This window comes from Hyperolius riggenbachi, chromosome 4 (genome assembly GCF_040937935.1).
Source record: "Hyperolius riggenbachi isolate aHypRig1 chromosome 4, aHypRig1.pri, whole genome shotgun sequence".
NCBI classification, from domain to species: Eukaryota; Metazoa; Chordata; class Amphibia; order Anura; family Hyperoliidae; genus Hyperolius; species Hyperolius riggenbachi.
In genome coordinates, this window is record NC_090649.1 from 433,632,783 (window position 1) to 433,645,986 (window position 13,204).

The following is a 13,204-nucleotide window of genomic DNA, read 5'->3' on the forward strand; positions in this document are numbered from 1 at the left end:
GTCTCAGGCTGCTGGAAGGTCTTCATACTTCCCAGAGGGAGGTATTCCTTATACTGCCAAGGGCCGCCTGCTCCTCGGGTGGTCCTACTCAAAGTCATTACTGTTGCACCAAACACTCACACTATATAGGTGTCCAGAGGTTAGTCATATCTGTATTATTGGTGATTCTGCAGGTCATCAATAATCAGGTATACATCTGTATTCTTGGTGATTCTGCAGATCACCAATGATCAGATTCTCTCTGTGTGCTGACACCGATCGTTACAGAACGGCAGACCATAAAAACAAAATGGACGCACTTAACAGATGTCTTGATGCACTCACCATCTCGGGGGAGAATTACATCCGAGTGCTGGACAGTCATCAGACCCAGATCAACGCTTTGTCTGGGTCCTTACAAGTCCTTCAGACGGCTGTGAATACATTGCGATCTCCTCCAGGTACAGACTTGCGTATGCCTGTGCCCGAAAGGTTTTCTGGTCACAGATCTGACTTTCAGAATTTTAAAAATCGAGTGTTGTCATACTTTGAGTTAAGGCCGAATTCATCAGGAACCGAGACACAGAGAATTACTTTTATTAAGACTCTGTTGTCAGGGGATTCTCAGACTTGGGCATATAGTCTCCAGACAGGGCATGAGGCCCTAACATCAGTTGAGGAATTTTTTAAAGCTATGGCTATAATTTATGATGATCCGGACATTGCTTCTACCGCTGAGCGGAAGCTCAAGACTTTGCGGCAAGGCAAGGATCCAGTTGAAATTTACGCAGCTGAGTTCAGGAAATGGGCAGTATCAGCTAGATGGGGATCATTTGCTCTTCTGGACTGTTTTTTGTCAAGGTTGTCAGACGCGGTCTCTGATCTAATGTTAGGACATCCTGAGCCGAAGTCTATTGATGAGGCCATTTCATTAGCAGTCAGGGTTGATCGCCGTATACGCTATCAGAAACAGACTCGGAGTAGGAACAATGTGAGATATGTCTCCTACGCCTCTCCTCCACCCGCTTCATCTCCGCCTGAACCAATGCAGATTGGTCGGTCAGCATTGTCCCGGGTGGAGCAGAATCGCAGAAAGACCGAACAGCTCTGTTTATACTGTGCAGGGGAGGGTCACAGAGTGCAGAATTGTCCCAAAAATCGGGAAACGCTGCCGCCTAGGTGTAGTCAGAGGTAATATCCTAGGCTCGCAGTCTTTACCTCTAAATGATGAACGTTTACTCCTTCCTTGTTCTATTTCATGGGAGGATCAAACAGTTGCTACTGAAGCTTTCTTAGACTCTGGCTCAGCAGCCAACTTTATGGATTACGAGTTTGCAAAAAAATTGGGGATTCCTATTTTTCCGTTGAAACAACAGATTCTGGTCACTGCAGTAGACGACTCTCCTCTGCAGAGTAAATACCCTCTGTCTCAGACCCCAGAGTTAAGGGTCACGGTGGGGGTGTTACATAGAGAGAGTCTACAATTTCTGGTGTTGCGGATGACAACTTCCACTATCATTCTTGGCATGCCATGGTTACAACTTCACTCCCCTCAGATCGATTCGGCTTCAGGTCAGCTAACGAGCTGGTCTACCCATTGCCATCATCATTGTTTAGCGAAGGTAACCATGGGTAACACCAAGATTCAGGTGGAAGGATTGCCAAGCCAGTACTCAGAAATTGCTGACGTGTTTTGTCCCAAATCAGCGGATAAACTTCCTCCCCACCGTCCCTTTGATTGTCCCATCGATCTCAGGTCTGGTTGTATGCCCCCTAGAGGTCATCTCTATAATTTGTCTGGACCAGAGAAATTGGCTATGCAGGAGTGCATCCGGGAAAATTTGGCTAAAGGTTTTATTCGTCCCTCTCGGTCACCAGCAGGGGCAGGATTATTTTTCGTGAAAAAGAAGGATGGAGGCCTCCGTCCCTGCATCGATTATCGGGGCTTAAATAAGATTACAGTGAAAAATTGCTATCCTTTGCCTTTAATTGACGATTTGTTCACTCAGGGCACCAATGCAAAAATTTTCTCGAAACTGGATTTGAGGGGTGCATACAACCTTGTACGTATCAGGGACGGTGATGAATGGAAGACGGCCTTTAACACACCCGACGGGCATTACGAGTACCTGGTGATGCCCTTTGGGTTGTGTAATGCCCCGGCCGTCTTCCAGGAGCTGATTAATGAGGTGTTCAGGGAGGTGTTGGGCAAATTCGTCTTGTTGTATCTAGACAATATACTGATTTTTTCATCCAACCTCTCAGAACATAGGAAACATGTTAAGTTTGTGCTGCGGAAATTGAGACAGAATCTGCTGTATGCCAAATTGGAAAATACATTTTCGAAGTGACCTCTGTCGCCTTTTTGGGGTACATTGTCTTGACCTCTGGCCTCTATATGGACCCTGGAAAGGTTTCTGCTGTCTTGGAGTGGCCTCAGCCTGTGGGACTGGAGGCACGCCAAAGATTTCTGGGGTTCGCCAGCTACTACAGAAGGTTCATAAAGGGGTACTCTACGGTGGTCTTGCCTCTCACCAGTCTCACCAAGAAAGAGGCGGATACTCACCACTGGTCCGCAGAAGCTCATGCTGCTTTTTCCACTCTAAAAAAACTGTTCTGTTCTGCACCCATATTGAGACATGTAGATGTCACCTTCCCCTTTATCGTGGAGGCTGATGCCTCAGAGGTGGGGGTGGGGGCTGTATTGTCTCAGCGTTCTGGTTTGCAGGGAAAACTCCACCCATGTGCCTATTTTTCTCATAGGTTTTCACCCGCAGAGAAAACTACGATATTGGCAACCGGGAACTTTTAGCCATCAAGTTGGCCTTTGAGGAATGGCGACATTGGCTAGAGGGGGCAGAACATACCATTACAGTTTACACGGACCACAAAAGTTTAGAGCATATAGAGGGCGCTAAGAGACTTAGCCCTCGACAGGCCCGGTGGTCGTTATTCTTTTCGAGATTCAGATTTGTAATTACGAACCCCAGGTAGTAAGAACATCAAGGCCGATGCCTTATCCAGGTGTTTCGAGCCCGAGACAGCACTGCCCTCAGCCCTTGAGACCATTCTACCTCAGAAGGTGGTCTTGGCAGCCACTGAGACCTGGAAAGACTGGACTGTTACTCTGAGCCCATACCAACAGGATGTTCCAGAGGGGAAGCCTGAGGGGATTTTGTTTGTGCCATTGCCTTTTTGCCTACAACTGTTGCAGCTTTTTCACTCTCACAAGAATGCTGGTCATCCTGGGGCCACCAGAACTCAGGACCTGCTTGCTAGGTGTGCTTGGTGGCCGTCTTTGGCAACAGACTGTAAGGAGTTTGTGGGAGAGTGTGCAGTGTGTGCTAGGAGCAAACCCTCCCGTCAGGCACCTGTTGGAACGTTGCAGCCTTTACCAGTTTCGAGTGAACCCTGGACCCATTTGTCCATGGATTTTGTGGGAGAACTCCCCAGGTCTGAGGGCATGACGGTCATTTGGGTGGTAGTAGATAGATTCAGTAAGATGGCTCATTTTGTCCCCTTGAAAGGACTCCCCTCGGCCGAGGAATTGACTGATCTCTTCATCCAGCACATTTTCCGGCTGCATGGCATTCCGGAAAATGTAGTGTCAGATCGGGGAGTCCAATTCGTATCTAAGTTTTGGAGGGCATTTTGCCATCAGTTGGACATGGATCTTTCTTTTTCATCAGGCTACCACCCACAGACCAATGGCCAGACCGAAAGAGTCAACCAGTCCCTGGAACAGTTTCTTAGATGTTATGTTGCAGATGCACAAACCGACTGGGTAAAGTTTTTGCCGTTTGCAGAATTTGCACACAACAATCTGAAAAGTTCCTCTTCAGGATTTTCCCAATTTCAGGTGGTGTCGGGAAGGTCACCCAAGTTTGCCCCATTGCCAGTAGCGTCTACTCCATTTCCAGCCTTGGAGGATTGGCAGAGGGCCTTGAAACAAATTTGGGGAATGGTTAAGAGAAATTTGGGGAAGGCTTTTCAGAACCTGAAGAAACAGGCTGACAAGAGACGATCCATAGAGTGGGAATTCTCTCCAGGGGATTTGGTCTGGGTGTCCACACGACATTTGGCTTTGAAACAATTGTCACCCAAACTGGGCCCTAGATTCATAGGTCCTTTTCCAGTGACCAGAAAAATTAATAATGTCACTCATGCTATTGATCTCCCTACCAGCATGCGAGGTGTAAGATCATTCCATGTGTCTTTGCTTAAGCCGGCAGTACACGTGGATTCCGCTCCCCCCCCCCCCCCCCGTGTTGATTGATGACCAACCTGAGTATGAGATAGAAAAGATTCTGGACTCCCGGCTAGTGCAGAACTCCGTGCAGTATCTGGTTCACTGGAAGGGATATGGCATAGAGGAGAGAACTTGCGTGCCAGATTGTCGCATGCACGCAGAGGAATTAAAGAAGGAGTTTCATAACTCACATCCTGGGAAGCCTGGTGGAAAGTGTCCAGAGTCCACTCCTCCGGGGGGGGGGGGATACTGTAATAGATTGCGGAAAAGCCGCCGCGCGGACTGGCAGCGAGGCGGCTGGTTCCGCATTCGGCTCAGCGGTTTGCACACGGCGGCGTGCGTCTGATGTGGCTGGGCCTTCTAGTGCACACAGATTGAGGAATACGCACGCGCGGAGAGGCGGAACCTTTATGACAAACGGAGAGGGATCAGCTGACCAGGTTGGTCAGCTGATCTCAGAGAGGGCGGCTATTGGTTGTTCAGCACTGGGTGGCATCAGGGAGCGCCACTCTATATATAGTTATTGCTGGTCAGTCTCAAGTTGTCTGCCGTTGCGAACACTTACGTGAAAGCACTCAGACCATAGTCAGATCCCACAGTGTGTTAGAACCAGGAGGACCTGGGAATTCACACTGAGCCAGATTACCATTGTATTCCTATTGTGTTATACTTCAGACTAGATTCAGGGTGTTGAGACCACGGACCTCACACCCAAGACTAGGGACACTGTGTTACTACTGTGTTATTCTTCAGACTAGTTCCAGGGTGTTGAGACCACGGACCTCACACCCAAGACTAGGGACACTGTGTTACTACTGTGTTATTCTTCAGACTAGTTCCAGGGTGTTGAGACCACGGACCTCACACCCAAGACTAGGGACACTGTGTTACTACTGTGTTATACTTCAGACTAGTTCCAGGGTGTTGAGACCACGGACCTCACACCCAAGGCTAGGAACACTGTGTTACTATTGTGTTATACTTTAGACTAGTTCCAGGGTGTCGAGACCACGGTCCTCACACCCAAGACTAAGCCTTATTTGTTACCTGTTATGACCATTTGCTCTGTTGACCTCGCTCTTGCTTTATGATTCGGTACCTCAGCATATCTGCCTTCCTGTTGCCAAACTCTGCCTGTCCCCGGTTACTGAATCAGTCTACTGTCTCTGTACTTTATCTGCCCATGTGTTGCCGACCTAGCCTGCCCGACCTTGCGAGCCATCACTCTCTCTAGAGAGATAGGCCTTCCTGCTATTCAGCCTGGGGCTCCATCCCCTTGGAAGTCTCAGGCTGCTGGAAGGTCTTCATACTTCCCAGAGGGAGGTATTCCTCATACTGCCAATGGCCGCCTGCTCCTCGGGTGGTCCTACTCAAAGTCATTACTGTTGCACCAAACACTCACACTATATAGGTGTCCAGAGGTTAGTCATATCTGTATTATTGGTGATTCTGCAGGTCATCAATAATCAGGTATACATCTGTATTGTTGGTGATTCTGCAGATCACCAATGATCAGATTCTCTCTGTGTGCTGACACCGATCGTTACACTTTCTCTCTCTCTCTCTAGGCCTGGATGCCTTCGAAAGGGATTTTTGTAATTGAAGGTGATTTTGGCTTCTGCTCGGATATCTGAACTAACTATCCGCCCGGATTTCGGATTTCAGATGGGAAATCCGAGTTTGCTCGAATAGTTTATTCAGATTTTTAAAAATATCCGAATTGCTATTCAAAGTTCGGATAGTGGAAGAAGTTTGGATTATCTGGGTAGTTCGGATATCCAAAATCTTGCTGAGCACCACTGAAGCTAAGTAGATATCTTCACATGTGGAAAAATTCATACACCATAAATCAAGTGACATAACTCCAATAACACTCTATCCCCTATGCTATCAAGGTATTTTGTATTGACCTGAGGAAGTGACCATGACCCCTGAAATGCGTTGTCAGATTGCTTTTTGAATAAAAACTATTTTCCAGTATAACTGGTGTCTATATCTTCTTGAGTGGTAAGCAATTTTCTTTTTTATGATTTTTTTTAATTTATATTTTAAAACACTAAAATAGAAGACACATTGGGCGCCTCCATCCTACCCAGTACAACTCCAATAAGGATATGATGTTTGAATAGATTAACAAAAAAGACAGCACAAGTTCATTTCAGACCTCAAAAGGTCTTTTCTCAAGCAAGCAGCAAATGCATAATAGATACAAAAATTAAGATAATTTCAAAATAAAAGTCACCCTTGCGAATAGAATAAGAGAATAGAGAGTAAACAAAAATAAGGACGAAATGGCCCAACCTGTGGTCACTGATTCACCTGCTTTAGTACTAAGTATCCTTTTAACAGTGTACATCACTTAAAAAAAAATGAACTGCTGCAAAACAATGGCCAAAGAAACTGCTCCTCATATTGATTTGTTTATTTCACGAGAGTAAAACTGATAACAAAATTAGGCGCAACATAATTCTGTGCCTCATTTTTGATTAGTGCAAATTTTTATTCATGTCACAAAAAACTTTCTGTGGACGTGTAGACAAATGCCGCTCGTTAATTATTTTGCAGCAGCATTTAATGTTTTCTCATGAAGCAACGTCTATTCTGCAGTGTTGATTTAGGTTGGCATGATATATGATTGGTATAAAATGTGTACATGTGCTTCCACTTCAAAGGCATTCCCCTGAAAAAACAAACGCTTAGCCTAAGTGGAAGCTCTGCCAGATGGCTGGCCATTTACACAACACGCTACTTTCATGCCATTTTTTTTACTACATTAACTTTTTTTTTTAAAGTTCACTAAACTTACTTAAAATATAATATAATATAATATAATATAATAATAATAATAATAATAATAAATTATATATATATATATATATATATATATATATATATATATATATATATATATATATATATATATATATATATATATATATATATATATATATATATTTATATATATTATCACTAATACAAAAGCCATTTTTCAAACTTGAATGTTATACAAAAACTATGTTACCATTTAAAGGCTGCCATATTTATTTCTTTTTAAACATTACCAGTTACATGCTTGTTCAAGCTCTAAAATCATTAGAGGCAGAGGATCAGCAGGATAGCTAAGCAACTGGTATGGTTTAACATTAAATATCTCAGTCTCCATATCCGTCTCACTTTAAGTTCCCATTAAGATTGCTGCCAGCTATTATTTAAAATGTGTCTTTACAGCCATGGCAACAGTACTCCTTCTTGTATCACAAAGCATATTCTAATTTCACAGTCTTGGTTTGATCATTTGCAGACACACCTAGTTACTATATCCACTCAGGTTCGCAGTAACAGTGCATCCAACTATGGCAGTTTTGAACATTGTCTGTGTAATTTGAATGTTTATTAATCAAAAGTAATTGGAAATTCCATTTTCGATCATTAAACACAAGAATGTTTTTACAGCAAAACCAGAGAGGACTCACCTTGTGTTTCCTAGGATGGACACAACTTCCTGCCAGAAAATTGCAGTTTTCACTTTCAAATCATGTTACCATTTAAAGGGAACCTGAAGTGAGAGGTATATGGAGGCTGCCATATTTATTTATTTTTAAACTATACCAGTTACATGCTTGTTCAAGCTCTAAAAGTATTAGAGGCAGAGGATCAGCAGGATAGCTAGGCAACTGGTATGGTTTAAAATTAATTAAATCTCTCAGTCTCCATATCTGTCTCACTTTAAGTTCCCATTAAGATTGCTGCCAGCTACGATTTAAAAAAAAAATTTAAAAAAAAATATATATATATATATATATATATATATATATATATATATATATATATATATATATATATATATATATATATATATATATATATTCTAATTTCACAGTCTTGATTTGATCATTTGCAGACACACATAGTTACATTATATCCACTCACGTTCGCAGTAACGGTGCATCCAACTATGGAAGTTTTGAACATTGTCTGTGTAATTTGAATGTTTATTAATCAAAAGTAATTGGAAATTCCATTTTCGATCATTAAACACAAGAACGCTTTTACAGCAAAGCCAGAGAGGACTTGCCTTGTGTTTCCTAGGATGGACACAACTTCCTGTCAGAAAATTGGCCTACTGCAGTTTTCACTGGATGCAGGCTAGCCTGAGGAAAGAGATTGAGGAGACATTGCAGTTTGCATGCTCCATGGATTTGTGAACATCCATGTCATTTTTTTTATTTACACATTTACATTAAAGAGGCAGAAAAGAAAGGAGATCAGCGTAACTTCTTCCTTTTCTATGTCTAAAGGTCCAAGTCGCCTGGCTCCTGCATCCAGCACTGTTGTATCAGCGGAGGTAAGGCAGATTTAACCTTACTCTACATTAAAGATTAAAGAGGCACTGTAACGACATACAATAAGATGCATTTAATTATTCAGGATACTCACTTTTACATTAACTACTTACTGGATCAGGTGCAGTATAATCACACCCTGGGAAACTTCACCTGAAGTCCCATGGCCATGAAAGTTAGTCAATGCTACCATTACTGCCGGTTACCGGGGACACTGATTATTGGGAACTCAGTTCCCATTCATAAATCTAAGTCCCTGAATCAATGAACGCTGGCATCTATACTAGATGGCTGCGTCATCATTGTATCTTCCGGCTGTTACACTGCCACGCGTTATTTTCGATTCACGTCCTTACGTACGCGAATCGGAAATAATGACTGAGGACATCTTGTGACCAAATAGTAAAACTACATCACACCACATTTTATTTAATAAAAATACCTACACTTACTCCTAAAATTAACTATTTCCCTCCCACACTCCCCATAGTATATATATATATATATATATATATATATATATATATATATATATATATATATATATATATATATATTGTACATAAAAAAAGAATACATAAATAGTTGCCTTAGGGACTGAACTTTTTAAATAGGTATGTCAAGGGGTATATTGCTGTAATTTTTAATTTGCAGGCTTATAAATAGTGATGAATGCAAAGCTGAAAAAAAAAAACACCTTTATTTCCACATAAAATATTGGCACCATTGTATTAGGGAAAAATTTTAAATGTTGCAATAACCGAGACAAATGGGCAAATAAAATGTGTGGGTTTTATAAACAGTAGAACGTTTTATTTTAACACTTTAATGGCCCAAAAACGGAGAAATAATTACTTTTTTCCATTTTTTTCTTATTATTCCAATTAAAATGTGTTTAGAATAAAATAATTCATGGCATAATGTACCTCCTAAAGAAAGCCTAATTGATGGCAAACCCCCCCCCCCCCCCCCAAATATAGATCATGTCGTTGTGATTAGTTGAGATTAAGTTATTTGCGAAAGAATGGGAGGAGCGCTAACAGGTGAAAATTGCTCTGGTCCCAAAGGGGTAAAACCCCTCAGTGGTCAAGTGGTTAATTTTTCTCTTTTCAGCATCCAAACACCTTCCTATATCTATATACCGTATATCTATATTGCCCTCCCTGTGATGTTTACCCTAGGCTGATTTGATATGTATTGTAGAATTCTCCCCATGGCATTCTGGGAAACTAGGTTTATTTTCCACTGGCTTTAGAACTCTCAGTAACCAAATATCACACAGAGATTGCCTCTGCCAGTACTAAAGATGTTTCCACTTGTGATAAAATTCATAATATAAATCAGGGTGAGGAAAGATTTAAATGCTGACTAAATTATTTAAAAAACTAATACTGCTAAAAAATAAACAATTTTATTACGGTATTACATTGTTTTCGCTACAGTTCCTCTTTAAGTTACTGCAAAACAAATTTGGATAACTTTACTCATCGTTAGTTACTATAATTTTTTCCTGGAGTTAAGCTGCAATATTTTGCCATTACCAGCCAAAGCAGTAATGTAACAAACGGAGGGAACACTTATTTTTTTCAACCTATGAGGTGTTTTTTAGCGCATTGATGGGCTTTCTTCTGCCAAATAATAAGTCATGCATGTTTGGCTTAAAGCACCTATCAAAGAAGATTGCATTGGAAACTTAAGCTTTGATAAACCTGTCATCATCTACTAAAAATTATTCTGGGAACCCTGGCTTTGGAACAGAAAGAAATAATCTGATTGGTTAATTTGTTTATAAAAAAGAGAGCTTTTGAGAGATTTATAATTCAGATATGGAAATAGCAGAAAAATATAAATCTTCGGCTATGGAGCAAGAGACATGGCCGATCCTTAAAATACTTAATTACTAAGTTATTCTGACATTTTGTAATAATAAATAGAGCTTAAGAGGCAAAGACAAAATACCCGCTTGTTGTGAATGATAATATGTGTTCATCCAGCAAGGTCAGATTTATTGTCTTTTAATTATTTTTGGCTAAGCTATCTTACCTACACAGGCCTCAGCTTTGCAACACTGTGGAAGCAATGCTGACAGAACCAACAGGTTTTGGGCCAGTCCATCTCCTCGTGGGGGATTTTCAGGCCCCATTTACACTTAAAGGACCTTTGTCACCAAAATCTTAAAATTTAAAATACATTTAAAAATATACAAATAAGAAGTACGTTTCTTCCAGAGTAAAATGAGCCATAAATTACTTTTCTCCTATGTCGCTGTCACTTAGTTGAAATCTGACATTACCGGCAGATTTTGGACTAGCCTATCTTCTCATGGGGCTTTCTTAGGGGTTTCTCTATTTTTAAAAGCACTTGGTGAATGGCAGTTGCTCCATCCAACTGCCAAAGAAGTGTACGGTGAGTAGAGAGACTGGCTAGCATCTTTGTATACATCTTTTTCAGGAAATGTCTTTATAAATACTAAAGGCCATGCTGAGAATCCCCCATGAAGAGATGGACTAACCCAAAACCTGTCGATAATGTCAGATTTCTACTACCTACTGTTAAGTGACAGCAACATAGGAGAAAAGTAATTTATGGCTCATTTTACTCTGGAAGAAATGTACTTGTTATTTGTATGTGTTAAATTTTAAGATTTTTGTTAAAGTTCTTCTTTAAATAGTGTGCAAGTGAATAGGGAGATTAGCTGGTATCTTACTATTTTAGCAGTTAAACTGCCGTTCAGGAAATGCTATTGAAAACAAAGAAAACCCTGAGAATCCCCCATGAGAAGATAGACTGGCCCAAAAAAATCGGTTCTGTCAGTTTTTAACTTCCTACTTTTTTCACGATAGTGGTCCTTTAAAGGGACCGTGAGCAGACAAGCAAAATGGAAACCTGAACTCACCTGGTGCTTCCTCCAGCCCCCCCATAGTCTGCACGGTCTTTCGTCATCCTCTGGGTCCCCTTCCTGGTCCCACTGGCAGCTCTGTTAGGTGTGCGACTTTGGCTGAAGTCATTCACAATTGGGCATGTGCGGGCTGTCAGTGCCCTACTTGATCACTTGCCCATCACCACGAGTGTTCTGTGGAAGCCCGATTCTTGCAAGACTGAACAACACATGCACAGGATGCTTATGGTGATGGCTGCGTGCTTGAGCAGAGCATGTTCTCTGCTCAGTTGCGCATGACGACCGCCGAAGTCGTGCACCTAATGGAGCTGCCAGTGGGACCATGGGGGGGATCCAGAGGACGCCGAGGGACCTTGTGGGCTACAGGGGGTTGGAGGAAGCCCCAGGTAACTTCAGATTTCCATTTTGCTCGTCTGCTCGGGGTCCTTTTAATTTTCTAAATCAGCTCCAGATTCCCACCTAATCCATAATGCATTAGGTAGAGGGCTCATTCACAATTATCATTGTTTTTTTTCGCATTCACAAATCTACGTTTTACAACGTCCTGCCACCAAAATTTCAAATGCAGAAAAATTGCATTTGAATGCATAAAAAATGCATTAGCCGTTGAAATGGATTAGATGTGCAGCGACCACAATTTGGTTAAAAGGCAAAACTAAACTAACAAGTGTAAACCCTGCCTTACTAACATTGCCTCTATGAAGATATCCCCAGTCTGCTTATATTTTACACTATTCTGTTATCATTGAGCTGCCGGTCTCTCTTTACTTCTCGCCTCGTTTTTCTTGGTTCCTACACAGTGGCTAGCTAAGAAGCTGTGGGCCCCGCTGCAAGTTTACATGGGCCCCCCCAAGTGCTTTATACATAACAACTTATATGGCATTCCAAAACCAATCAAGGACAACCACAGTGCCAGAGGTGCAAAAGGGGGCTGGGGAACAGTTTGTTAATGATTACTACTATTGAAAGCATCTATAGAAGTAAATATTATCAGCACAGGACCAATAATGAGCTAATACTGTGGTTGGGGGAGGGCCCCTTGGCGACGTGCTCGCTACCTCTGCACCCCCTATTGCTACGCCACTGTCCCTACAAGAATCATCAAAAAAACAAACAAACTGGATCTGAACCAAACTGAGGCCAATTCGACCAGCACTATTGTGAATGTTTTCTGTAAAGAACTGGACAAAAATTGTCAGCATAATAATAATACAGCAGTAACGGGAGTCCCCGTTATTCAGTATTCAGGCAACCAGAAGTCTCAACTAACCGGCATGCCTGATGGATAACCGGGACCTTTTGTGGGGGGTGTTCTAGGGTGTTTGCTTGGCCACAAAATACTCACCGATCCTCCAGTGACGTCCTGCATCACCTCACAGGCTCCTAGCGGCTTCCGAGGTCCGTGCATGCAAGTCGGCGTGTCATGTGAGCCGTTGCCGGTCAGCTGACACTCAAGCTACTGTGCATGGGGTAAGCCGGAAAGCTGCTAGGAGCCGGCGAGGTGATGCAGACTTTGCTGAAGGATCGGTGGAGGTTTGGTGACTATTCTGCCTGCACCTGGGGGGAGATTTTTTTTGGCTGGTTACTGAAGCAACCAGCAAGCACTTGGATCTCGCATCAGGCGATGCCCGCCGGTGCTGGATACTGGGGACTCTGCTGTAATGTGACCATGAGATCTTTTTGAGATCCCCGAAAATTGTAAATAGAGGATGATTCAGGTTGAGCAGGTGCATC